Source organism: Amblyomma mixtum, chromosome 2 (genome assembly GCF_055824585.1).
Source record: "Amblyomma mixtum isolate Tamu chromosome 2, ASM5582458v1, whole genome shotgun sequence".
NCBI classification, from domain to species: Eukaryota; Metazoa; Arthropoda; class Arachnida; order Ixodida; family Ixodidae; genus Amblyomma; species Amblyomma mixtum.
The window spans coordinates 228,521,975-228,547,854 of record NC_143013.1 but is presented as its reverse complement, the minus strand read 5'-3'; the positions used below and the strand labels follow the sequence as shown (position 1 = coordinate 228,547,854).

General features: G+C 47.8%; 1 pseudogene across 1 annotated transcript; it reads left to right on the top strand.

The window, feature by feature from the left end:
- Positions 1-222: 222 nt before the first annotated feature.
- LOC149362838 (techylectin-5A-like) lies at positions 223-22,028 on the top strand (annotated as a pseudogene). Its single transcript, XR_016288214.1, has 5 exons — positions 223-417; positions 2,356-2,498; positions 4,347-4,452; positions 5,333-5,500; positions 21,727-22,028. The product of XR_016288214.1 is annotated as a techylectin-5A-like (transcript).
- Positions 22,029-25,880: the final 3,852 nt, after the last annotated feature.

Below are 25,880 nucleotides of genomic sequence, written 5' to 3'. Positions count from 1 at the left end.
TTCTCTGAAGTATCTTTATTATAAGAAAAGAACAGTAGCGCAACCAAGACGAACACAAGAGAGGACCACGCAGGACTCTCTTGTGTTCGTCTTGGTTGCGCCACTGTTCTTTTCTTACAACATGCACCATCTAGCCCAACAAAAATTTCTTCTAAACTATCTTTATTACTGGCATTGGTTTCACTACTCCCCATTCTTGTGTGCAGGAGCTGTCCTCGAGGATTTGGTTCTTGCGATTCAAAAGCGTAGACGATCTCTGTGCAACAATGTCTTGGAGCATCACAGGGAGTAAGCTGCTGGTCGTGTTCGTGGCCTCGTACGCAATGAACGTGACTGCTGTTGGCTCAGTGCACAGCTCCATCGCCCGTGCAGAAGGGCACGTCAATGACCTCATGACAGCCCTCTCGGACATAAAGAGTGAGTCTTCTCGGTGGTATTCAGAGGCGTTAGGTGCCTAGGTGCGGGTGAGGGAGGTAAAGAATTTCGGTTACAAGCAGTCGCCATTAATGGAGCCCCGGTGATTTACCTGACTATTGCCTTGTGTTCTACAGTCAGTGGGGAGTATTCTGGGTTGTCGACTGATTAAGGCATTTCGCACAAAATTCTGCTGAGGCAAATAACGTGAAAACGCCATCTCAGCGAAAAAATTGCTAGTGTGTAATGAGGCTTTAAAACGAGAACAGTGACCTGGACGGTAATGAGATGTCATTAACATCTAGATGCATAAGCTTCATGGTACGCTTAAGTGTGAAATTACGGGTGATTGCAACAGACAAAAGGGGATATACATGCATCGCGGACCACGGCCCCTGCTGACCCTCAGGCCATCCACATTTTTTATCCATTTTTTTATCGTCTGAATCAATGGCGCGGTTAAGCGACAAAAACGAGGAGAGAAAAGTGTTGGCGCGATGTTATGTGCTTTTTTCTCACGGAACCAAGAAAGTTTTATCATCATATATATTTCTGAAATGAACGCACTTTCTTGGAAGTACCACATTCATATGCTCGTAATGCGCTAGCAGAATATGTGCGAAGAAATAACGCAATAAGCACCAAGCTAAAGGTGCAAAGCAGGAACCAAGGCGACCATTTCTACTTCACCACTGTTGCAGCTGCTTTACGTCGCTCACGCGCAGACTCTAATCTACTTTGTGGTGAAACAGTATGTGGGGTTCAACGACCGAAGTGACACATGGGACTGTGATGAAACGAGCAGCGCACAATAACCGAAGCGCAAGACAAAAAAAAAAAAAACAGGAAGAAATACAGGTGCTTTCCTATTCCACGTCTGATTCTTACTAGGTAGCTGTGTTCAGGCTATTGCAGAGCGACACCCTTCCTACCCTACTCCCTCACTTAACATTCATCTGTTTGTATGACCCCTTGCCTGTCGCTATTGTGGGGAGCATTCCTATGCTTTGGCGCCATTGAGCTGAAGGCCCCGTTACGCAGAAAATTTGGCGTCGGCGTTGTGAGGCATAAATAGGGTTGCGTAGGGTAGCTCAGGCAGCCACCCTCGTACAAGAACCTATTTGGCAACCTAGGTCACGTGGCATTGTGGGGTCGTCAGAACCTGTCCATCGGATTGTGAGTAAACTAATCTTCCCTGCAGGTGGCCGATAAATTAAGGTTGCTCAGGAAGACCAATTTGGTTCGCACAACCCGTACCGGTGGCAACATCTTCCGTTGAAGGACAGTGGCGCTTACCTTTACCGCTGCACCATTGCTCAAGGCGGGGTATGAGGACTGCCAGGGACATATGAATGTAAAGTTGGATGACCGATTCCGCATATATGGGCATTAGACACCTTTAGCATACCGTGTACCGTGTTACCGTTAGCGTTACGGGAGTACCGGGAGCCCGCGCGCAGCCAATGCGCATGCGCAGATCGCCTTGTCGGCGCAAGATGGGGCCATGTACCCGACAGCTGCGCGCGCGCGTGTAGCATCGGGACCAATCAGCGCGAGCTCAGCGGCGGTGGGCGGGCACCCGGTACTCTGGTAACGGTTACGGTAACACGGTAGACGGTATGCTAAAGGTGTCTATTAACTCATTAATGCTACCGCGTCATATCCTTAATTAAGGCAGAGCTTTAATGTCCCCTGCAATTTTTTCACATGGAATACCAGCGTTGAGCCACGAGCAATGTCTGGTTGACGACAGGCGCTTTGTGGCCCTCGCCATTGCCTCGGAATAGCGGCTTTTCCCGTGACGTGGATTCTTTTTACATCAGTAAATCTTAGTTTCGCCGCTCAAGTCACGGAGTCTGATTTATAGCGGAATATGAACAAGAAAAGTTTTCAATGTCGCAAAATTGAATCACGTTGTAAGTATGACAACTATGTTCGCAGTCAGAATGCGGCCGAAGCATTGCGCCGACCTCTTGCACGCGGGTCAGACGACTAGCGGAGTGTACACAATCTTCCCCTGGGTGGATGCCGCGGCGGGACAGGCTGTGTACTGCGACATGGAAACGGACGGGGGAGGTTGGACGGTAAGTTGATCCCCATAGCTACCTGGCTAGCGTCTGTTACGTTTACCTCTAACGCTTGCCCAAGAATTCCTGAGCCCGTTTTGCATTACCCATTACCCAAGAGAAGGTGTCGTGCATCACCTGCTGTCGTGGCTCAGTGGCTTTTGCCTGCCTGCCCACTCGAGGGTTGCGGTATCCAGCTTTGGCCGCGGCGGACGTATTTCAACGGAATCTGCGTGGATAAGAAGTCCGTGTGCTGTGCAATCTCAATGCACGTAAAGAAGGCAAAGCGGTCTAATTAATCCGGAGCCTCTAGAACGACATTTCTCATAGCTTGTGCGCAGCTTCGGGGTGGTAAATACTTACGACATAACATAACGAAACAGAACAGGGAGAAAATGACAAACACGTCACGACATAATATAGCAAATACCCGGTGTTGTTGATAACGACTGCCTTTGTGTTCATTTTATATCGCAAAGAAGTCTAGCTTGGCCGAAACAGGTATTCTCTATTCCCCTGTCTCCTAGGGACGGGCCACAATTTCTTTCGTTGGAGGCGGAGAAAATTTGTAGTTCGTGCGCACTTTCCAGGCGTCACAATCTGCTTACATGCAGGCGAACAGCAGATCGGAACAAGTGCGAGATGATTTTTTCGAATTCACGAGCCCAATTGTATTGTTGAATAGCTCCCCCCCCCCCCCCTTTCACCTTGTGACTCGGTACGGAGAGTTCGTAACGCAGGAATGGATATTGAAGCTTTTTGAAGGTACGCGATTCTATTAAGCACGAAATGCTTCTTTCTCCCTGCATCGCTATGTTCAGACAAACGTTTTCCTGAAATCACTGAAAATCTGCGGCAAAATAAAAAGCCGGACATATCCAAATACTTCCGAAATTTTCCATGACAAGGATAGACAGCTGAAAAAAAAGAAAAAAAAACAACCTTAAGGCTCGAGCGGGATTCGCAGCAGCGCCGGCTTCAACAGCATCGTCACAGTATTGCTATGATTCTCGTGCTGCTTTTTATGTGTACACAGTTGAACCTGTTTATAACGAAGGCAGAGAGACCCCGTGATTTCTTCGTGATGGCTGTTACTTCGTTGTAGCAGTACATGACATTAGTTGCGACTGTGGACGCTAACAGTTTTACCTGCCACTGAGTATTCCGGGGACAACATAACTGGTGTCTAGCCTGCGCCCGATGTGTGTTGCTGGAACCTTAAAAACGCGCAATGAACGTCTATTATGTGGCCGCATATGCGTACACTAACCGAATAAGTCCGCCCTGTCAACAAGCACACTTGTTTTTCACAATCCACACGTGCTTCAGAGACAAGAAAACGGGTCTTGGAGGAATAACGCCGTAGAGGACTAAGAGAGACCTACCCAGAATGCTTATTCCCGCTTTATAGGTGATCGAGGCGAGACGCGATACCCGTTGTGATTATAATTGCCACACATCTGACGACCACATGGGCCACAATACTTCTTCGCATGACAGACATGTAATGAGGGAAATGCGTTCGCCTGAGCGGAGGCTACGATGATGCCCGCCAACTGATCAGCGCAACTTGTTTTGCGTCGTTTGGTCCTTGGATGCTTGCACCAACTCTCGACATCGAGGTAGTCTAGAAATGTTTACTACGTAAGGCGCTTTGCTAAATGATATATCATGTTAAAGGTTTCTTACGTCACATGCAATTTTACTGGAAAAAAGCGCGATCCCTGAAGTTAGTGTTTCTACTGCTTCGATATATGTATTTTCTTACTTCTTCCGCGAGATGCGGTACCCTGAGCTTATCTCAGGTGTTCGGGGTTCTAGAGCAACAATACGGCAGTATTATCCTCCCTTGGTGTGTTTGCGCAGGTGATTCAACGGCGTGGCCAGTTCGGCAATGCTGTCTACTACTTCTATAGAAACTGGACAGAATACGCCAGTGGTTTCGGCTATCCAGCCAATGAATACTGAATTGGTAAGAAACTGCGGACATGCATTTCACAAATTTTCATCGGGACTCAGACAAAGCAGAATGTCATGGTGATTAGGAATCACCAGAAAGAAAAAAATCGAGTTAATATATCAATCACGTGATGAAACAAGACTTGCAGGTTAGACATCAATGTCCCTTCGTGGTGGCCCAGAGGATCTGGCGTTCCATTGCTGGTTTTAAGGTAGCGGGACCGAATCCTATGCTCGGTGTCATCATTTCATCATCATCATCATGCAAAAAATGCAAGAATGCTGGAGTGCTATGCTATGCCAGATCAAATTAAGTACCATGATGCGTTTTAAATTATTCTGCTCCCATACACGGGGGCCCTCACAGACGATGTGTCTTAAGCGCCGCTGGCATAAGCATTGTTACACGTCAATCCGCGGGTGTTCGATTTAAGTGCTCTTCGTGCCTAGTGATTAAGCGCTTTCTGAGATGAGGTGAAACTTGCACGGTGCAAGTAATGTTATAGGACATGAACGTAAATATGCTTGACATCCTGTCTGTGTGGTTGCATTGGAAAACATCACGCTTTTCTGCGTGGTCAGTGTGTCTGTATCAGGGCTTCTGTGCATCAGGTGGTTAAAGAAACGAGAAAGGAAACCTTTCTAGGAAGCGAGATGCAACGGCCTGCGCTGTCTGAATTCCTATAAGGTGAAATGCGGCCTTCTGCCCAAATATTTTCAATTAATCTATGGAAGTGTTATTTTTTCTTGCTCCTAGAGAACTCGGGAGTATCACTCGTCTAGGTGCTTAGTGCTTATGGTGCAAAAATGCGATTTAAAACAGCGCGTCTCTTATTGCATTCAATTGTTGTCTAACATTTACAACTACTTTCGTCATGGTTCGTCACTCGCAGGGAACAACGCGTTGCACGCTCTCACCTCGGCTGCCACTGACATGGAGCTGAGAGTTGTGCTTCGCAACCACACGGGCGATACAGCCTCTCTTGGTTACAAGAGCTTCCGGGTTGGCAGCGAAGAGGAACTGTTCAAGCTGAATCTGGGAGCGTTCGTTGGTCCGGATGGTATGTCAAGCCAGTCACCTCGCAGAAATTTACTTATGGGTACAAATAGGAAGCAACGCTAAAATGTATCGAGCTGCAGGCACCTAGCCAAAGAAGGGTACGCCCTCCTCTCTCCAAAATCGAGCACATCCCCCTCCTCCCAGCATCAATCCTCCTTAGCAATGTGGAGTGGAGCAGAAAATGATAGCGCAGAAAGAAGACGGGAAATACGCGCGTAGCAGGAGTAGTCGAGACAAGCTGTTTCATTCGCCCATGCGGGGAAGGAATAAACTCATAATTATAAATCGAAAGAAGTTGGTTTAATGAAGTTTAGAATATCTCAACCCCGCTTTGATTTCGCGTCATTACCACGCTGGCGCACGCATTCCCATTCCTTGGATGCCTATGTCATTATGCAGAGGTGTGGTACAATACAGGAACGAGGCCCGCTGGAAACTTGTAACGGTCGTCCCGAGGATGAGCCGGAAAGACGAGGCGCAGTCCCCCGCAGAGGGCATCGCGTTATCGAGTTTTCGCTCCGCCTACAGAAGTGGTGGCAAGCATGCTGCCAGAATTGAGAATGTCTTAGAAGCCGCGGCAGCCGCGCTTTGATGGTGGTCTCCCGGAGGTATACCGGCCTCCCGGACGCCTGCAACATATACTCAAATTGCTGTCCTTGCGAATAAAATTTGAGATAAAGCTTTCTATTGCAGGATCATTTGCACATGGAAAGGAGGACTGCGTTTTACACCGCAATTTAACATTGACTACAGTTTTAAGTTCACGGCAGACGATCGAAAGGAAATATTACTAATTGGCTATCTAATGCTCTGCTAGGTGTATGCGTTTTCGAGCTGGTCGTTATTCTTAATGTCTTCTTTGTGTGCGCTGAATTTGATGAAGGCGGTTTTTTATCTCTCCACATGATTCAGTGCGATACGATGAATGACTATTAGATACAGCAAAGTAAAATATTTTCGCACACCTGAAATAAATAGTTCCCGCGTTTGAAACTTAACAACATAGCATGCAGATGCCAGTTTACCACTAAGAGCGTCGATACCAGCCTGCCAGCGTAAGCCAAGTCCAGTGTTACTCCAAGATATTTGAAGGAATGTGTTGTTGATGTAAGCAGTCATTCGTAATTATTTTTTATGCATGGAATCAACTAATTTATTCCGTAAATCGAATTCTGTGTGCTTATTTTTGTTGACGTTGCTACTTTTAGAAAGTCATTAACGTATACACCTGCGTGTACCTGCGTGTACACCTTGGAGAACTCCAGTAAGAGCAGGCTGCAGACAGGAAACGGTCCTCAGTGACAACCTTGACCTGCGATCATTTCGGTAGCTGGCTGAATGTAGAGGGTTCTGCCACAAAAAGCATGAAATGCTTTTAGCTCCCGTTGTCGGAAGTGTGGTGAAGTCACGCCGAGACCGAGAGCCATCATCCGGGCACTGAAATCCACTCATCCGGGCACTGAATTCCACTCATCCGGGCTCTGAATTCCACTCATCCGGGCTCTGAATTCCACTCATCCGGGCTCTGAAACGATAACATCCGGGCACCGTACGAGACTTACCGAGATTCAACGAGACTCTCTAAGCCCTCCTACGGGACCGGCATACAAGCGCCGGTTGCTCTTCAAACGAGTCACAAAAAATAAGTGCTGCCAGTGTCTTCTCAATGTTTATCAAGATATCAGTCGAGCTGTGCATATGATAATGCACGGAATTATAATTTCCGATTTCTAATAACGCGTGCAAAAAGCACATACATGCCACGATACACTTCGTTGTCATATGTGATCTGTTAGGGACTTTGAGCGAAGGCCGCTTAGAGAAAGAGGGAAGCTCCAGGGCGAGAAGGGCTTTCGGCTGAAAAACTGCTTTCGCGCGCTCCCCAAGGATGGCGCTGCGGTCCTACACTCACTAGGGTGCCTCGATGCCAGCGCTGGCATCGAGGCACCCTAACGCTCACGCATGTAAAAGACCGGCCGCAGGGCCTTCATGCCCTTTCCCCCTCTGGCAGGCAGATGTATACACGCTCGCGGAGTATTCGAACGCGCTGCATATACATTCTTGTCAGGCCTGCGTCTCGTCGTGTCGGCGTACGCTTCTGCATCGTCCTGGATTTCATTGCCGCCATCGTCACAGCTGCTTAAGCCGAGCAATGGAGCCTGTGTTAGGCCCGTAAACATTTCATGCTTAATCTGCTCTCGGTTACGGGAGAGGCGCAATTTTTTGTATAGAGTAACACTTTTTTTTTCAAAAATAATCTTAACTGCAGTCAAAACTGAAATAGGTCAGTAGATGGGCGGATCTGAACAGATGGCATCCTTAAATATTCGAATAAGGTTTGCAAACTAGACTGGTGACGGATATGTTGATTTGTGGAAGAAGAGGCGGAAAAGATTACAGAATCTGGGAGTTGAAATATGTTATCCTTGATTAGTCGCACAAAATATCATCCGGTCCAGTAGCTTTGCTAACGAGTGCACTAGAAAAGACGAATAATATTTCATACACCTACACTGCGCTTATCACTAACCCGTTGCAGATTCTGCTTGGTAATTCTAGTTTGTTGGTCAGGTACTGAAAGCACTTACGTAAGGATAGGTATAGGCGTTCAAACTGTTCAAGCCAGTCGTCGACGTCTTCAGCAGGAGCGCCATGGAAACTCTTCGGTACACGGGGCTGCTGGAGGGTTAGATGAGGGGAACTCGCCTGCGCCATGGGATGAAGCTGAACGGGGCGGTGGTCGAGAAGGAGACCGAACTCTGGGGAGAGGCCGTGAACGCGGCGGCTGCTGCGATGGACGGGCGTAGACACCAGCGGGAGTCGGTCGGGACTCGCTGAACCACTGCGAGAAGAGGTCCGGGACATGGGATCTTGAATGCACCTCCACCAGTGTTACGTAGCCGTTGGGGCTCGTAACCGAAAGGCTTTAATGGGGGGTGACGTAGACGGCACCGGAGAACAAGCCAAGAGCACCCAGAGAAGGCCGGAACCGATCTTCTTCTTTCACTCGCCGGTGCACGCGACTTGCGAAGAGCAGCCGCCTAGTGGCTGCTTGTGGAAACGTGGCAATATGTTAGCAAATAAAAAGCGTTGAACGTTTCAACAGTGTGTTCGTTAACATTCTCCGGGAAAAGTTTTTTGAGCACAACAAGTGCTCCTGTCTTTCTCTGTAACCTTCTGAAATTTCCTAGTGCTCGGGCTGCCCGCTTATTAAGCCTTGCACAATACTGCTTATTCCTTGCTCTGAGTGCAGCGGTAGATACCTTCGCAGCACAGTAAACTGCCAAGTACAGTATTTGTTGTCTTTGCGATGCCGCCATTTTCGATACCAATAGTCTTGCTACCTTCACAAGTCGATAACCTGGTTGTTCATCCAAATACATATTGGTGTTTTGTACGATTAATTAATTGTTCCCTGCCTTGCGGAAATTGCTTAAAGCTCGGCTTGGGGCCACTACAAAGTGAATTAGTTTGGTGTGAACACTGCCATGATAGATATCATCAGTATTAAGTGACAGAACGTCGTCCGGTAGTGGTTCGTAATGAATTCTGGTGAACTGCTTGTTCTAATTTGCTCGTCATGTTATCATTTCTAATATAGACAAGAAGCGATATGCATGGGGAGTACATATAGCCCAAAACGGATATGTGGCGTAAGCAAGATGCGGTGGCGCCGTTGTCACCGGCTGGGGTGACTGGGTAAAAGTGCGCGTGGAAAAGAAGGCTTAATTCCCATAGGAATAAATGGAAGCAGAGGATTTAAAAACATATTTCTGATTTCACAGTGCACCTATGATGTCGTCCCCTCAGGAAGAACCACCAAAGTCATCTTAGATGAGATTCTGAAAGTGTGAAGCATCATTTCGAAGGCGATGTATTTTTAAAATACCGTGTTAAGTACACGCGGGGATGATCCCCGGCTGGGGGTACGGAACGGGAGATTGGGCTATTCAAACATATGCATGTATAACTTTGGTTTGGTTTGGTTTATGGGGTTTAACGTCCCAAAGCGACTAAGGCTATGAGAGACGCCGTAGTGGAGGGCTCCGGAAATTTCGGCCACCTGGGGTTCTTTAACGTGCACTGACATCACACAGTACACGGGCCTCGAATTTCTCCTCCAAAGAAATTCAACCGCCGCGGCCGGGATCGAACCCGCGTCTTTCGGGCCAGCAGCCGAGCACCATAGCCACTGAGCCACCGCGGCGGCTCGTATAACTTTCAGAAATAGTTTTCTCGTTTCACAGATTACCCTTGCAGGCGGCTGACTGTGAGCAGTCGGCGAGCGCTTCGAAGAAGAATGTGACAGAGTATGCTACGTCATTGAAGTATATCTTTTTAAAACGCCACGATAAATGCGTGTCGTGCAGCCGGATATACCCCAAGAGGCGTTCTCTCCGCTTGGTGTTTCCACGAAGCCTCGCGAGCTTCTTTCGTAGCCTGACATTTCTTCCCTGCACGCTGCATTCTCTCGAAAATGCTGCCGTTCAAACGTATGCAACGTGTTCGTTACAGACTGTCCTCAAACAGCCGGGTAAACGAAGCAGACGACCATCAGGCTTCCGCCATGCTTTCGCGTGTCCTACATTTGTTCACTGATGCATTCGTTGTAACGAAACTGCCTAGACAACATTACGAGAAAAAGTAGTTCTCAAACGCCATGGAAAGTGCACGAAGTATAGTAAGAAGAAAGCGGACTGTATCATATTGTTTTCTTCTTCATGTCAAAGGCTGTGATTTTTAACCTCATTCAACGTTAGACGTAAATGCTTTACTTCATCCGTACACTCTTCACAACTGTCACGGATAACCTGCGCTAATGCTGTGAAGGGTGTTGTAAGTTCAGCATTTATGCCAACACTGGACGAATTGCTGTTCTTGAGAGCAGCTTTAGGTCACTGAAAGCGCATAGCAACTTCGTGGTTAATTACAGCAGTGCCTTAGTGACTTCATTTTGCTGTTTGGCCCTTTACCGCCAAGGCCTTTGGCGAAGTCCGTAGAGACGTCACCGTTTTTTCTACCCACTCATAAAGAATTCGGCATGAAATTCACTACGATTAAGAAGCAGTCACGAAAGAATGAAATACCAGAGCAGATGGGCAGTCGACGTGCTAAACCATGCAGCGATTACACTGAATGTTGAAAACCCCCTGCATCTTAAAGGAAACGCTTTAGACCAACGCAGACGGCATGCGACTGCTTGGTGCGCTCTGTGGTTCTGTCCACAGATACTGCGTTCTTTTATTTGGCAGCTGTCGGCGGTATCACCGGCGGCGATGCTTGGTCCCTCACCAGGCCTTTAAAATCCGGGATAGGCTACGCCTCGAGGAAGAAGATAGTGCATTGTCTTGTTCACACGTGCCGCCAATTCAAACGGAAGACCAATTTGTGCAGATCGCCGCTGGAACGAATGCCTGCATGAAGAAAGGGACGCGCTAGGACGATATAGATGCGTTGGCTGCTCTGCCTGCACTGTCAGCCTCAGTATGTCAGCGATCCCCTCTGTCAGTCACCAAATAGCTAACTGAACGGTCAAAGGCTTTTAATAAGCGTAAGCTAAACGATGTAGGGATTTACAGCATGGATGTGACTGTGGAGACTCTAAACAGGAGAGCCCCGCCGCGGGGGTGCAGTGGTTACGGTGCTCGGCTGCTGACCCGAAAGACGTGGTTTCGATCCCGGCCGCGGCGGCCTAATTTCGATGAAGGCGAATTTCCGGAGCCCTTCACTGCAGCGTCACTCATAGCCTGAGTTGATTCGGGACGTTAAACCCCAATAAACCAAACCAAACCAAACCAATCTAAAAAGGAGAGATAACCACAATAGGAAAGGAATATTAAAAAGCATCTTTAAACTGGTCGAAACAACCCAGGTAGCACACGACGGCGGGCCAATATTGGAAATCCACTGGCAAAGCGTGGCCCTAACTAGGCCCAGAGTTGCCAGTGAGCATCCGATATTGGTTGTGCCACTCCTTAGCACATCCAACAATGGCCCTGGTTGTCCGTCGCTTTACCAGTATTGGCTGAGCCCTCATTAGATCCTGGCTATCATGGGCCAGGTTAGCCAGGATTGCCCCACTGTTTGCCATTGCTGGCTGTGCCATCATCGAATCATGGCTATCATGGGCCATGTTAGCCAGTGTTGTTCCACTCTTTGCCAGAATTGGCTATGCCATTTCCGGGAGCTGGCTATAATGGCCTAGGATTACCACCGCTTATCCAGTGTTCAAAGTATACTGGCAAACGTTGGTAAACATTGTGTCATCCATTAAAATGGGTTCAAAATTAATTTTATTGTCGAGTACCATATCGGCAGTTCATAATTTTCGAACGCGCTAAAACATGCGAGTTCAAAGATTTGGTTTTATTTATTATTATATTTTAAGCGAACACTTTTGCAGTTTGTGAGCAAAGCTACCCATGATTCCGTTGGAAAAACTGCACTCTGGTTGCGCAGTGAGCAGCAATAATACGTTTAGAATTGCGATCGAAGTCCTGTTGATCAGAATTAACGTTCTGATTACACCCGAGACGCCTTCAACAAAAATTGTGAACAGGTGCCTTCAACAAAAATCAAATAAGTTTCATTTTATTAAATTTTTGGAATAAAAAAATCAGTTTTTTTTATTCGCTCTAGGAATTCACTGCCGCAGTGCGCAGCTGGTGTCTGCTTCAGGGAGATCGCGATACAAACGTAATAGATTAGCGCAAGTGCATTCGCTAAACCGAAATTGTGCTCAGTTTTGGCAACGTCCAGAAACGAAGCAGTCGCCTCGTAATTTCGAATTATGCGTTGCGCTCGTGAAATATTAGGCGGGTGCTTCATAAACGCACGCGGACACGTGCTAAGCGATTCCTACGCTTCCCTACGTCGTGCCCTGTGATTGCGCCTTTCCCGTATTTTCTGATTTGCTATTTCCTTCCTTTTCTGCAAATCGTTGTGTTGGAAATTGTTGTTTTTGACCATTTTATTCTTCTGTTGCGTAATTTGCATTGGGGGCAATATAGCTCTTGCTCACGTCCTTGCATATTTACTCGCAAGTTTTTTTTTCTTTCGAACATGACCTTTATTGATGAAAACCGTCGAAAGTAGTTGCGAACCACAATTCAACATGCCTTTGTTTGTTTTTGCTTTTTTGCGCGAAACTTCCACACCAACAAACAATTTGAGGATTCTTCGACGACCACTGAATAAATGGACTGACAACTGGCGTTAGACGCATGTTAACCTAGCTTGTTTGGCGCATGTACGGTACATGAAACTATGAAAGAGCGCGCATTCTGCTTGGATATTTTTTTTTGCTTTATATTTTTGTTATTATGTGGTAACATTTTAAGCTATCTTGAACTAACAGAAGCCACATCATACGGCCCCACAAAATACGCGAGTGTCTCAAGTCGTTTTGGCGAAATGCATCTTGAAGCTCCAAGTTTTTCACTTCAAAATTTTCAGGCTTTTGCTGCAGCTTTGTAGCAATACTTTGACGCTTCCGTGTTTCCCATCCACTTGTCTCTTGTAGATATTGCTTTCTGTACTGCCTGTGGCCATGTGACTCATTCTCCAAAAATTCCAAACCCTTTTCACGTGTTTTGGCCTCTTTCCCTCTCTCTTTCAAGTCTTCAAGTCCAATATCTCCCCACCTGTTCTCCCGGCCGTGCCCTTTTCCAGGTAGCGGGCTAACCCCCCACCCCGCGAAGCGCTATTTTTTCTTTTTGGTTGTCACTTTCTCAAACCTGTTTTCCCTCGCGCGCAGCTACGCGCTTCGCTGTTCCTCCTCCTCCCTGTCTCCACCTTTCAGCTCGAGGACTTTTCTCGGAACCACAAAACCTGTGTAAAGGAAAATTCCTCTCTCCCCTCCAGCCAACCCCCCACACACCATCGTCTCCACTGCTCGTCTTGGAACCGCGCGACTCATCACAATAAGACATTCTTGACTGCACGGCGGAGCTCAACCACGTGCAAACCAACGCGACGAAAATGCATGCACACTCGAGCTAGCACCGTTCGTAGTCTGCGCACGCGAAAAGCCACACTCATATATTAGGAGAGCTCCGACGCTGTTCGTACCGCCTGCAAGATCTTTTGTAAGTACTAAAACTCTTTTATCTTGATATACGTCTGGAAGTTAAAGTGGTTTTTGTAGTAAATGTTGCTTTGACTACATGCGCCTTTATTTTTTCGGCAGGTGAAGAGAGCGAGCCAAAAAGCACGAGGACGACTTCTGTGTACCCACTCTCATTGCGAAATGGCTTGCTTGACGTCGTGCGCAGTGGAATTGTGGCCGAATGGTGAGAATTTAATTTTTCGTCTTTGGTGAGATGAACTCACTAAAGATTCACTACTTTGGCTAACAGCGGGTTTGAACTCATAAGAATTGAGATAGGATGCATTCGGGAATATGTCCTTTACCGCTTATGCACGACGGAAATCAGAACCGCTTAATTAATTTTCCACTGCAGACTAGTTGGTAAGGATATGTTTAATACTTCCGTAGTGTTTCTTTTTGCCTTCTACTCTTGCAGACTCAATAGAAAATCCGCAATTACTGGTTAAAGCTTTTGCCCAAGTTCTCTCGCAATGAAAAAGGGCATTACTCTAGACTATCAGACTAGTATTTTTGTGCGGTTTTCAAGTTGCAGTTTCGAATCCAACTATAGCATGCATGCGAAGCAACTAAGGTAAAACAAAGGTGCCCTGAGTTCCTTGCGTTCAGCGTATTTCGTCAAAAGTCGCAAGCCGCATTTTTGACCCCATTAAATAAAACTAATCAAAAATGTTGTTTCGACGTCCATGTGGAAGAGACGCTACAACCTGTGCATATTTACTGGAATAAAAAATTACCTCGCAATTTAGAGACACAAGTTATGATATTAAAACAAAATAATACATTAATCTGTTTTCAATATCACATTAATTTCCTTATCTCGCATTGAATATATTTACTGGGAGTGCGACACGACGCATTAAACTAAATTAAACCATTTGGTGTAAGGGAAGTTTAGTAAATTAAATTCCACTTTGTGCAACTAATGTGGGGCTGGTTCTTAAGAATAAATTAAAAATTATCCTGTAAAATATGTTGCTAGTGTCTTCACGATTACTGTGTTTCACAAAATTCGGTGTTATCTTTGTTATGTTTGTTTTTGTTCTGTGATGGCCATAATTCAACTTACCATGACATCATGCATCTCTTTGCAGGCTTGGCACTTCGTGAGGCCATCGTGCAAGAACTGGACGAGGAATTTCTTTGAATGCAGTCCAGCAGCCCCCTTGCAAGTGGAGTGCAACGATTACTTCGGATATGACTGATCAGTTCACTGGAGGACAGCTCCGTTGAGCGCTTTTTGGATGCCTTAGCCGTGCCGCAGCAGCTTGCCGAGATGCTTTGTCCAACCTGATCGGCACTCACCAAACTTGAAAATAAATTGTTTTCCCACAGCCTCGGCCACCATGCTCTTGGGCCCCTTTTCTTTACTCCCCAGGGTGGCTGGTGGTAGCGCAAACCATCCTGTGTGCGCTAGAAGCGTGATTCTTGTAACTCAAAGCAATAAACGGGTCTTTTTTCTGGAATTCTTTCGCACCCTCATTTATGAATATTTGCTAGGTAGAATGTTATGTATGTACATCTATCCACAGTGCCGGTCATTGGCGAGTGGGTTAATTGCATGTGCCAGCGTTCGAAAGCTGGATGCCATTATTCGAAAGCTGGAAACCATTATTCGAAAGCTGGATGCCAATATTCGAAAGCTGGAAACCATTATTCGAAAGCTGGCTACCAATGTTTGAAAGTTGGCTACCAATGTTTGAAAGTTGGATGCCAGTATGAGACCTTTGCTGGTCCATGCTGCAGAACGAACATCGGGACTGCGTTGGCCGCTTGATCGGCCGAGCGTTGGCCCAAAACTGGCATGAAAGTAAGGCCAATGTGTGAAGTGGTAGCGCTCGGCCCAAATGCCAGTGTAGGACCGATGTTCGTGCCAAGTTTTGCCAACACTTGCGCGACGTTCGGCCAATGTTGTTGTGCTGCCTGGGAATAGGATTTTAATGATAAATCTGGTGGCGTGAATGAAATGTACACATACCGTTGGTAACTCTACCAGGAGTAAAGAAAGCCTTAGGTATAACGTAAAAGTGGAAAGCTGGTGGGGATGGATTAGGTAACTGCAGATCAGATGAAGGAAGATTGTGCTCGAAAAACTTTCCAACCTTTATACGTAGCGCATTATGACCTCGAAAATACCGGAAGGAACCTGGAAAGAATTCCAACATCATTCTAACATCGTTTTAACATCAAAACAGACGAGCTGTTTTAGTGGCAGGGGACCTCCAGCTAGATGAGCAAACACTGGGGAGCACCGGCACCCCGCAGGGCTCCGTCATCTCGCCCACGGTCTTCAACCTGTTCATGATCGGCCTAGCAGAGAAGCTACAAGAACTGAAAGACGTCCGGCACACAATATACGCCTGCGATATAACCCTTTGGGTGCACAAAGACAGCGACGGTCACATCGAAACGAAGCTGCAACTAGCAATCGAAACAATAGAAGAAAACCTTGTGGCTACGGGTTTACGATGTTCGCCGAAAAAGTCAGAATTCCTACTCTACCGCCCCACGCAGAGGCGCAGACCACCCGTGAGTGGCCGGAATGCAGCGAGAAAGCACGAATACGAAGAGATCAGACAACGCACGAGAAACAGAGCAACCATCCCGATAGTACGCACAATTAGGATCCTCGGCATGATAATCAAGGCCAACGGCGTCAACGGTGAAACGATCACGAAATTAAAGCACAAGACAGCTAACGCTATGCGAATCCTCAAGAGGGTCATAAACAGAAGAAACGGAATGAGGGAGGAGAGTCTCACACGACTTATACACTCTTTCGTCATTAGCCATATTGCGTACGTTGCGGCATTCCACAACTGGTACAAGGGAGAAGAAGCCAAGATCAATGTCCTCATTCGCAGGGTGTAGAAGATAGCACTGGGCCTATTTGAGTCCACCAGTACGCAACCCTTGCTCCAGCTCGCACTTCACAACACGCTAGGCGAAAAAGCCGAGGCGCAGCGCACTTTACTACTAGAAACAGTAACGGGAACGACAGCAGGCCGCCAGATCATGGAAAGTCTCGGCATCCGTTACCACGCACAACAAGGCCAGAAAGTCGCCATTCCGGACGCAATCAGACAAACGCTAAGAGTCGACCCGATTCCACGGAAAGTCCACCCGGAACACAACCGGGGAAAAAGGGTGGCCAGGGCCAGAGCTCTCCTACACAGCCACAGAGACAATATGGGGACAAGGTTCGTTTACGCTGCGGAATGCGCAGAACACTCGCGATTTGCGATTGTGGTCATTGATTCGTGTGGAAAAACGCGCATAACGGCAAGTGTAGCGTGCAAACGCGCAGAAGATGCGGAGGAAGCGGCGGTAGCACTCGCCCTCATGGATGGCACAACGTTGTCAATGCCAACGCAGGCAGTGCACATCTGTCACTGCCGCCACATTGCTTAAAACACGATTGAGGTGTCCACTGCTCCAAGAGGGCAGTTATGCTCCTTCCCTCTGGTTCAGGTGTCCACCAATTTTGCCCTCTGCTTTCCAAGGTCCCGCTCCATTGGTTTCGCAGCATAAAGCGCGACTAAGGTGTCCTCTGCTGGTAATTGATACGGGTTGGGAGATTTAGGAGCATCGGTTGTTGCAGCCAGTGTCTTTGCTTCGGCGGACGCGGTTGTTGCGAATCGCATCTCTTTTTTCACTCTTTCCTCTTATCTTTTAACTCTCCTCTATCTGCACCCGGCAGCGGTGGTGGCTCGGCTTCAGCCACTAGGCAGGCCCGTGCACTTTCGTTTTCATTCTTAGTCGCAACAACAACTGCTGGTTAGAGCGGACAACGGCGACGGCGACGCCGCGAAACGCAGAAACGGGCGCCAAAGAGCTGCGCTCTAAAATGATTTTAGAGCAATACAAAACATAGGGCATAGCTACATAGGAAAATGCACTATGTAGGCTATAAATCATCTGGTGTGTTCATAAAGAGGGGTAAATAAGAACTGATCATCTTACCATTATAATTTGTTCGTGTTTGCTGCATGTAGAAATGATCATGGGCGTGGGTACCTTTGTTATGGGACTTGTTCTCAAATCAAAGCATCCGTTTTGAAGAACATGGTTGGATTGTCGGCAGTTGCTCTGTATCGTCTTAATAAAGTATACGTATTTATACATCTGCGGCATTCGGATCTTATTCAGTGTGAAAATTTGTGTCTTTATGAGCATCACAGGAAACGGTGACTAATATTCTGACAGATCGTTTTTGTAATTTGTAAAGTTTCCTAATATTTATAAAGGCAGTCGTTTCACACACGAAAACTGAAGAGTTTGAACGCAGAAGCCTGGTTCAAATCATACTGTCAGCGGCTGTAAATCGTTAAAGAGCAGGCTAATACTATGCTATGGTGAATTGCCGGACCGGCGAGAGCTAGCTCTGGGATTGCTGGTCTGTGAGGATATAGCTGGCAACACCATGATCCAAAGGGTGAACGTTATCGTAGTTAAGCTTAATAAGAAGTATGGTTTGGTTTGGTTTTTTGGGGTTTAACGTGCAAAGTGACTAAGGCTATGAGAGACGCCGTAGTGGAGGGCTCCGGAAATTTGGACCACCTGGGGTTATTTAACGTGCACTGACATCGCACAGTACACGGGCCTCTAGAATTTCTCCTCCAAAGAAATTCTAGCCGCCGCGGCCGGGATCGAACCCGCGTCTTTCGGGACAGCAGCCGAGCACCGTAACCGCTGAGCCACCGCGGCGGCTAATAAGAAGTACCAACTGATTGTTACTGCTGGTTGCGTGCTGCTTGCTGGTGCTGCTGCTTGCTGCTGCATGGTTCTAGCTACTGCTGCTGCTGAATCTTGCTGGCTACTGCTGCTGCGGCTGCTTGCATCTACTGGCGGTTCCTTGCTGCTCCTGCCTGCTCCTGCATGCTGCTGGCTGCTCCTAGCAGGAGCTTGCTGCTGCTTGATACATACTGTGCTTGCTACTTGCTGCTCCTGGCTGTTGCGTGATGTTGCTTGTTGGTGATGCTTGCTGCTGCTGCTGGCTGCTGCTAGCTGCTGCTCGCTGGCGCTTGCTGCTGCATGATGCATACCGGGCTTGCTACTTGCTGTTGCTTGGCTGTTGCGTGCTGTTGCGTGCTCTTGCTTGTTGGGGATGCTTGCTACTGCTCTTAGCTGGAGCTTGCTTCTGCATGATGCATACTGCGTTTGCTGCTTGCTGCTGCTGGCTGTTGCGTGATGTTGCTCGCTGGTGATGCTTGCTGCTGCTGCTAGCTGGAGCTTGCTGCTGCATGATGCATACCGTGCTTGGTACTTCCTTCTGCTGGCTGTTGCGTGCTGTTGCTTGTTGGGGATGCTTGCTGCTGCTGTGAGCTGGAGCTTGCTTCTGCATGATGCATACTGCGTTTGCTGCTTGCTGCTGCTGGCTGTTGCGTGATGTTGCTCGCTGGTGATGCTTGCTGCTGCTGCTAGCTGGAGCTTGCTGCTGCATGATGCATACCGTGCTTGGTACTTCCTTCTGCTGGCTGTTGCGTGCTGTTGCTTGTTGGGGATGCTTGCTGCTGCTGTGAGCTGGAGCTTGCTTCTGCATGATGCATACTGCGTTTGCTGCTTGCTGCTGCTGGCTGTTGCGTGATGTTGCTTGCTTGTGATGCTTGCTGCTGCTGCTGGCTGCTGCTAGCTGCTGCTAGCTGCTGCTAGCTAGAGCTTGCTGCTGCATGATGCATACCGTGCTTGCTACTTGCTGCTGCTGGCTGTTGCGTGCTGTTGCTTGCTGGTGGTGCTTGATGCTGCTGCTGGCTGCTGCGAGCTGCTGCTCGCTGGCGCTTGCTGCTGCATGATGCATACCGGGCTTGCTACTTGCTGTTGCTTGGCTGTTGCGTGCTGTTGCGTGCTCTTGCTTGTTGGGGACGCTTGCTACTGCTCTTAGCTGGAGCTTGCTTCTGCATGATGCATACTGCGTTTGCTGCTTGCTGCTTCTGGCTGTTGCGTGCTGTTGCTTGCTGGTGATGCTTGCTGCTGCTGCTAGCTGGATTTTGCTGCTGCATGATACATACTGCGGTTGCTGCTTGCTGCTTCTGGGTGTTGCATGCTGTTGCTTGCTAGAGATGCTTGGTACTGCTAGCTGCTGCTAGCTGGAGCTTGCTGCTCCTTGGTGGTGCTTGCTGCTGCATGATGCATACCGTAGTTGCTGCTTGCTGCTGCTGGCTGTTGCGTGCTGTTGCTTGCTGGTGATGGTACCTGCTGCTGCATGTGGATTCTTGCTGCTGCTGCTGGCTGTTGCTTGCCGCTGCTGTTGCTGCTTGCCGCTGCTGTTGTTGCTTCATGCTGCTTGCTGCGGTTGGTTCTTGCTTGCTGCTGCATGGTGGCTGCTGCTGCTATTACTGCATGTGCAGCTCGCTACTGCTTGCTGCTGGAGGTGCTGATTGCTGCTTCTTGTTGTTGCTTGCTGCTGCATGATGCTTGCTGTGGCGGCTGCAGTCTGCTTGCTGCTGCTGCTGCTGTTTTGCATGATGGTTGCTGCGGCTGCTGCTACTTCTGCTGGCTGCTTGCTGTTGTATGATGCCTGTTTCTGCTGATTGCTGCATGATGCTTGCTGCAGATGCTGCTACTTCTGCTGTATGCTTGCTGCTGCTTGCTTCTTATTATTGCGCCATGATGCTCGCCGCGGCTGCTGCTGTTTCTGCTGGCTGCTGTAAAATGCTTGCTGCATCTACTTGCTGCTGTATGATGCTTGCTGCTGCTGCTGCTGGCTGTTGGTTGCTGCTTGTGCAGTTGCTGCGGCTGAGGAAGAATTATTTGCCCACTTCTGTTGCGTGTTTTTTTTTGTCGAGGAACGATATCATCCTCAAGGCATGCTGAGTAGCAAGGGTGTTTTTTGACATCGGTAAATAAGTGGCTCAGAGCCCATATTTATCAAAGCGAGTGTTAAATCTTCGAAGTCACTTCTTTAAACTTACCTTTAATTCAGACAGACATTTGGCTGCTTCAAACACAGTCATGTTTCGATGACAGATAATGGTAAATCTGAAGTATAACGCATCGAATGGTAAACTGGAACAAGATACAGAGCCGGCATGCCACGGCCGCCGGTCCAGCGTTAAGTCTCATCTCCATGGACACATCAGAGGCACAGGAGCGCAGCGCCTACGCGCCCAGTCGCCTATGGCCTGTCGCGTCCTGTCGCTGATACTCGCGCTCATCTCAGCTCAGTGAAGAAAACTGCGTGAAGGGCCGTACCGGATGCCGGGCGAACTGCGTTCTCTGATTGGTTACACCGACCGGAAACCAGCGAGCCACTTCTGAAGGCAGCGCGAGCACGCCGCAAACATGTGACTTGGACAAATATTTGTCACGCGCCAGCGCCAGCTAGCGTCTGCTCCTCGCGCATGCGCAGACCGGCTCCGGCGTACGCTGGTACGTGTAGGCGCTGCGCCCGTGCGCCTCGGATGGGCCCATGGAGACGCGCATTTAGGCGGCCGCGCCATGGGAATGTGTGTGTTTTGATGGCACAGTATTCGAGAGGTCTCTGTGGGCGTGCGTTGCTTGCCATTATCTGCCATCTGTGTCTGCAACTAGTAGCATAGTTGTCGCGGTGGTTCACAGGTTACTGTTACAGCCTCGGCGAAGCGGGCACGATTCGCACCGATGTGGCAGAATTCGAAGGCCGGCCAGTGACTATTCAATAGTGCCTACCCAAAGTTCACATTCGCGCAGAATGTTTTCTTACTTTAGGAGCAAGGTGCATGCACACATGTAATTTCGTATCATTTTTGTTAATCTTCAGTCCCTTTCCCATGAAGTTATTTACATTGGGCTATATGTTGATGCCTGTAATTTCTTTAATGGGCACGTTGTCATTTCGTATAATTTTGTTAATTTCCGGTCTTTTTCCCATCACGTTATTTAGATTCGGCCGTATTTTGGTGCCTTTAATTTCTTTATTGAACTGTATTCCAAAGCTTTCACTTTTGGGTTCTGAATGTGTCGACGGAGAGGGCGGACTCTTTCTTGAAGTGTGCGCCTAGACGCAAGAAATGCTGTAGAGCCCAAGCGTGGCTTGTGAGGCGCTTGAGTACTTAAATCATGCTCTAACATATATAAGATGCTTCTTGATGCCGTGGCAGCAATACTTTCCTGTTAGCAATAATATATCGTGCTACACGCAGGCTGGGACGGGCTGAGCAGCAGCAACAAGTGCGGTTTCAGCACTTTCGACCGGGACAATGACAATTGGCGGGAGAACTGCGCCGTGCAATTCCGCGGAGCGTGGTGGTACAGCGACTGCCATTCGTCCAACTTGAACGGCCTGAACCTGAACGGCAAACACGACAGTTACTCTGACGGCATCCAGTGGAGTTCTCGAGGGGATCCCTACCCATTCTTACACTACTCCTACCCCAGCGTCCACATGAAGATCCGTCCTGCTGGATCGCATACAATGGTCACAAACCTTGAACCATCTAAATAACTTCTATAGACATATTATTTTAGCTCATACCACACACAGAACTATACACTTAGTAATGCTGTTATATTTAAACGCACCACTACACTGCCATTACGTCTGATTCGTGAGCGGTGTTTTTTCTGATTTGTCCTTGTTTTATACATGTTTTCACCCGTGATGCGGCACATGCCTGCTCGGTATTGATTATTGCGATATGTGTTTTAATATTTATAATCTACCATCTTGAATCGCTCTTACGTTCGCTTTAGTTTTTGATGGGAAATGAATGCCTGCATATTTCAAAACATGTGATTTATTTTCTCCTTTTGTTAGCTCACCTGCTGTGGTCTTCGATTTAGAGTATCACTATTGTAAATGAATAATTAAAAGTTTCTTTCACATCCTGACATGTTTACTGACTGCTTATAGAAACTACCTTCAGAACCCTCGCAACTTTGACACAACTCACCTGGTTGAACTATTGCTGCCTTCTTGAACATGGAAATTTGGACTGGCTTGAGTACCTAGGCATACCAGCCATATTTGGAAATGATTGTGCGCCCACCCTGCCACCTTGGCAGGTGGTAGTTTAATCGTTGATCGCTAGAGGCTGCTCACCGAATGAACGGTTCTGCCTATTGCTGCAGCGCCACGCGCCGGCCTAACAATTGCGCCGGCCTAACGCATGCAGCCATCTCTCAACACCACCACGCACTTCAAAGTGTGATTGAGGCGTCCACTGATCTAGGGAGCCAGATATGCGCCCTTCCTTCTGTGGGCCTGCCCCTCCAACCCGGCCATTTCCCCCATCCTCAACCCAACACGGGAGGACTGGGAGGTGACCCTCGTCGGTTGCCACGACTTACAGGCCCAACAAGCGTTAGTCGAGCGCGCCCGGGTGGCGGCCACCGCCACTGTGGTCTTAAACTAGGGACCTTCACCTAGTGCTTTAAGGTTCGGTCTCTTACGGGCTGATCGAAGCATACCTCCTTTCCCTTCGAAATAAATGTTTTCACCACCACCGCCCTTCCTTTCGTCAAAATAATCGGAGTCTAGAACGTCAACGCCAAAGCCTATGGACACAACGCACTCTGACGGCCTGTAGCTTGGTAATCGGTTTGGTTTTTTATTTCGAAAGCAATACTGCTCGAGGTTTCCGCTCTTGCAAGTCGTAGCGGAGAATCCACCATTGACCTTTAGCGTGACGTATGTGTGACGTCATACCAACTGTGGAAAAGCGGGGTCCCAACTCGGCTCGTCGCGATGGTCCCAGCGAATCCTCCATGCCGCAGCTGCACGCCGCTGCAGCGAGGGGCGCTCGCTGTACGTGACGTCTAGAGTTCCTGTATATGCTACCAAAGGTAGCAGAGTTGCGCGTCTGTTTTCCCTCGCCGCTCCGAACGCCATTCGCCGAGAGGCGGTCACATGATTTTCGTGACGTCGTGTGTTCGACCCTCCGCAGAGAAGCTGACTTCACAGGTGCAGCGCCGAGCGAGCTGTCAGCTCGACGCCTCATGTGTGCCCGCGCCGTCGGCATTCATTTGTTTTCCGTGCACACCTGTGGCGTCAGGTTTGGTGTTCTGAAGTTGCAGTGACGGATGCACTCGTCAGCTATGACTGGGTGCAGTGCGCCAAACTGCAGCAATCGCACAGGGAAACGGCAAAGCGTTTTACGCAGTGCCATGTGGAAGGTCGGCGCCTCAAGCGGATCTTGAGAATGAACCTCTTCGGTTTCCGGCTTTGAAAGGCTTACAGTACTGATGAATAAATAAAAATTTATAACATGTTTCACGATCTACCAGTGCCATCACAACCAACATTTGCCTGTTTCGACAGCGAGATCAGAATTGTATTGGTAAAAACATTTTTCATCTGTCGACATTTGTTTACCTTGAACAAATCACTAGTTTTTTTTCTAACTTACACACATTATCAAATAAGGAACAGGCAACGAAAATCTTGTTTGTCTATATCTTTCACTTAGTGTCCTTTTATGGATACTAGTTTGAGCCTATACCTGTCCCTCGAAGCAGTATTTGTAGCATATCACTGCATTAAAATTGTGCAGAATTTACAGTCTGCATCTGCAACTCTTTGGCCCTTCACTAGGGCAGGCTCTGCTTACTCTACTGCTGCTTCGAACCTTCTGTAGTGATGGTTCGAGGTGAAATATAAGGGACAATGAATGTTCAAGAAGCAAATTCCATGCAAAGTTTTGCTACATTTCGATGCCAGTCTCACCTGCACAAACATTTAATTTGCCTATGCAGCCGCTGCGGTGGCTTAGTGGTTATAGCTCTCGGCTGCTGACCCGAATGACGCGGGTTCGATCCCGGCCGCGGCTGTCGAATTTCGATGGAGCCGAAATTCTAGAGGCCATGTACTGTTCCCTGTCATAGCCTGAGTCGCTTTGGGCAGTTAAACCCCCTAAACCATTTGTCTGCCTACGCTATAAAGTATTGTTCTTAATAAAAATGCCCTTAAAAACCATCTAAAAAAGGATTAAGTGAGAGATGTGACGATAGGATAGGCAAAAATGGCATGTAAACAAGTGTCGCAAATCTTGATGCCGCGAATAATTTCAGCTAGAAGACAGCAAATCAGCCTATAACCCCGGCTTTAAAAAAATCCAGGAGTCGCGAAATGTTTTGATACTGCGAACTAAGCCGAATCTACGAAGAAGGAGTACAAAATAGCAAAGCGGAACATTAAATTAGTTTTTCCGAGTAATAAGGATGAAGCAGGCACGAAAACCTACCACAGTAATCAACAACTATTGTAATTTAATAACTAAGGTGAAACGATAGTGCTTTTCGATAAAAAATGAGGAAAGTTAAATAAGATCTACGTGTAAGAGTACTTTCAAGGTCCTTTAAAGATCCGAACTATCACTGCATTTAGCAACGGGGTACATTTTGTGAAATGTGTTGGGCAAGCAATTGAGTGTTAATTTTTTCGTTATGTCAGACTCGCCTCGTTCAATGCATTCCCATTGCTTTAGTCTGCTTGCCTACAACAAGTTGCACAATTATTTTAATGTGGTTCTAGAGAGATGCGTTTTCGTATTTTCCGCGCATAACTCGTACAGAACACACGGCTGTGCTAGTTGTGAAAAAAAGTCATCGCTATACTCTTTTTGTTCTTAAGACGTGCACGCAGGAAGACAGGATGGGACAGACGCTGTCTCATCTGGAACGGAACTGCTTGTTCTTCTGAAATTACTAGTTCCAGAAAGAAAAAAAAACTCGCAGGCCGTTTCCAGTCTTTTTTCGTCAGTTTGTCATGATTACGATTTGCTGTTAACCTTTGGAGATTTTTTTTTCGTGCTGTATGCACACCCTGGGCAAATCACAGATTAGTTTTCAGCGTTACGTTTAGAAACTTGCCATCAAGTCAATCTATTTAAAGGAGAAAAAAAAAAGCCCAAGCGCCCTACACAGCGAGCTACGCAGCCCCTGTACGTACGAGAAGTGGCTTTCCCGCACAGCTTAGAACATGATGGCGGACCTTCGCGCAACTCTGCTCCCTGCGGGAGCATATACAGGAACTCTAGTGACGTCATGCCAGCTGTGGAAAAGCGGCCCCCCAAATCGGCTCGTCGCTGTCGTCCCAGCGAATCCTCCACGACATGTCGGATGATGTGTATAAGGTGAAGCTGCAACGAGAAGCGGCGGCATGCGGAAGAAACGGAAAAAGAGCAGGAACAACGTTTAGCTAAACGGCATGCATATTATGCAGCCAGGCGAACGCGTTCAGCATCTCTTGATCTGGGTGCTTGCTTTCGCAATCCACTAGGCTTAACCAAGCTAAGCCTCTGCCAATTTTTGTGGGAGGTAAATGGCACAGTATCTTTCTCACATATCTGAGTGGTCA